The sequence below is a fragment of the Sceloporus undulatus genome, chromosome 7, assembly GCF_019175285.1.
Source record: "Sceloporus undulatus isolate JIND9_A2432 ecotype Alabama chromosome 7, SceUnd_v1.1, whole genome shotgun sequence".
In the NCBI taxonomy this organism is placed as follows: domain Eukaryota; kingdom Metazoa; phylum Chordata; class Lepidosauria; order Squamata; family Phrynosomatidae; genus Sceloporus; species Sceloporus undulatus.
This window is the reverse complement of record NC_056528.1, coordinates 29,605,098-29,607,585: the sequence shown is the minus strand read 5'-3', so window position 1 is coordinate 29,607,585 and position 2,488 is coordinate 29,605,098. Positions and strand designations below refer to the sequence as shown.

Sequence of the window (2,488 nt, the reverse complement as noted above, 5' to 3'; positions counted from 1 at the left end):
GACTCCGCGCGTGCGCATACGCAGCCCGAGATGAGGAGGCAACTGTACCTCGCGAGAATAGGAAAGGAAAACGCGAGAGCGGTGGGTCTGATGTCTCTGCGCATACGCAGCGTCCGCCCTGGAGGAGGAAGGAGGCGTAGATGGTAAAGCCTCGCGAGACCTGGAAGGGAAAACGTGACGTCAGAGGCGACACTGCTGATGCTATTGCCGATTCCGGACAGCGCGCATGCGCAGAAAACAGCAAGAGCGGGATGGGGAAACGCTGGCGGCCTCGCTTAGGACTGCGCGCATGCGCAAAACCAACCAACGTTTCGTCTGAGGAAGGACCCCTTCCCATAGTTTACTCTTCATCGAGGCTGTCTACCACGTTCGCATGACTCGAAAATTTATGTATGTGATGGGAAAAGTAATAGTAATAATAATGAGAAAAAAGCTATTAATTTGAAGAGATTGATTCTTTTTTTAACTGCCCACAATTCGTTTTTTGTGTGGTTTGGCTTTTCTTCGTGAGGTAATCTGTAGTTTGACAAAGGATCTGAGGTCTTCACCTTAACGTTTTCTCCTTCTCTTTGAGACTTCAACTCCCAGAATTCCTAGACAATGAGCCCAATGATTGAGGCTTCTGGGAACTGACGTCCAAAAAAACACCTGGAGTCGCTGACAGGATTTTTTAAAAGCCGTTTGATACCAGTAACATCTTACAATATGTGTGTGTGTATATATATATATGTATATATGATTTATAGCTATATAAATATACACACAATGTTACAAATCTATATATATATATATATATATATGGATATACAAATATGATGCAAACTGTTGATATATATGGATATATACAAGTTTTATATTTATATATATATATATACACACTCAAACATATATAACATACGTAATATATACATATACTATATAGGTATGCTTATGTATATATTATGTTTATATATATAACGTATACATATAATGTTTGTGTGTGTGTATATATATATATATATATATATATGTGAATATATACACACAATGTTACAAATATATATGTATATATAAACACTATATTTATATGTCTGCATATATACAAACATTTTATGTATATGTATGTGTGTATACATATATATATATATATTTATACACACATTCTTATATACATGTCTATATTACATATATATATATATATATATAGTCATCCATTACAATAAAGAATATAAATACACAAATAGTATATATACTGTTCTGTATGTGTGTGTGTATATATATATCGATATATCTATATATAAACAGTATACATATATTTGTGTATTTATATTCTTTATTGTAATGCACGACTATGTTGGTGATTCAAAAGCAAACCAACAGCATATATATTTATATCTATCTATATATCTATCTGTCTATCTAGAAGTGTGTGTGTGTGTATTTCCCCACAGGAACCTATTGGAAGCGGAGAGGTCCTTCAGGCGTTTAGCCTAGACAGCCTCAAAACCGGGTTAAATTTTGCCTTTACAGCAGGAAGTTTTTCAAAGAAAGAAAAACGTTCCTTTTCCCGTTATCCTCGTTACTTTCAGGTAACTCTATAGGATTGCATCTTGGCCTTCCTTGCAAAGAAAGTTTGGAAGAGGATCTACATTGCTATCTCCTTAGAAACAAACAAAGAAAAGTAACTTCTTAAAACTCTTTATCCCATTGAACAGAAGGAGTAGTTACAAAACTACATACTTAGTTACTCGGGGGGAAATAATTGACAGAGATTGGAGCAGGGGAAAGTTACTTTTTTGAACAGTTTTAGTAATTAAGTAACTAAACCCAACCTCCTTTTTGCATTAGCTCTGGGAGGTTGGGTTTAGTTACTTAATTACTACAACTAAGTTACTTAGGATGGGATAGTTACTTTTTTGGGGTTAAAACCTGGCTAAAGGAGGAAAGTTGCCCCCGAATGAGTAACTTCCTCCTCATTCCTTCAATCTTAAGTGCAACAAAATAATTGTTATTTGTTACGATGTATAGAGTATTGAAAAGGAACTAGTTACTATCTGAAAAGTAGTTACTTTTAATAACCATAACTCTCCTTATATTTTCTTTTCCTTGAAACAGGGAATAAAAGACTTTCCAAATGATGGAGAGAAAGGCAAAGAGCAGGTAAGGAACACGAGACGGATTTGCATTTAATTGCCATTAGCGGCGCTTAAATAGTGGCGCGGAACTGCGCTATTTCTGCGGTGTAGACATGCCTGGGTCAGAAAGTAATTTCGAAAGGAAGAGGACCGTGACCGATTCAATTTATTTCAGTTTAAAGGCGCCAAAGGGACTGAAACGCTGTGTTTCGAAAGAGGAGGTACTCCTTCCTCCTCGTCTCGACGGACATCGCGTCCCGAGTGTGAATCGTGGGACTGTTTACCGCGTCGGTTATGCTTGGAACCGCGGCGGGAGACTGAAAGAACTGCGTATCAGGTAATAAAGACACATAAATTCAAATACATATTTTAAT

The 2,488-nt window shown here is 36.8% G+C and overlaps 1 protein-coding gene and 1 long non-coding RNA gene across 3 annotated transcripts in view; one reads left to right on the top strand and one right to left on the bottom strand.

Moving 5' to 3' along the window:
- The window catches only part of LOC121936681, a 17,650-nt gene extending 15,205 nt beyond the window's left edge, over window positions 1-2,445 (top strand). Inside the window, exons 1-4 of one of the 2 annotated variants that reach the window (XR_006105009.1) lie at window positions 63-390; window positions 1,431-1,568; window positions 2,095-2,139; window positions 2,290-2,445. This is a non-coding gene — a long non-coding RNA (uncharacterized LOC121936681). Of the gene's footprint in view, window positions 1-62; window positions 391-1,430; window positions 1,569-2,094; window positions 2,140-2,289 lie in introns of those variants that run through there. The other variant, XR_006105010.1, reaches the window with a different exon arrangement.
- Window positions 1-2,488, bottom strand: part of LOC121936566 (sodium/glucose cotransporter 1-like) — a 67,849-nt gene that overhangs the window by 53,573 nt on the left and 11,788 nt on the right. The window lies entirely within an intron of this gene.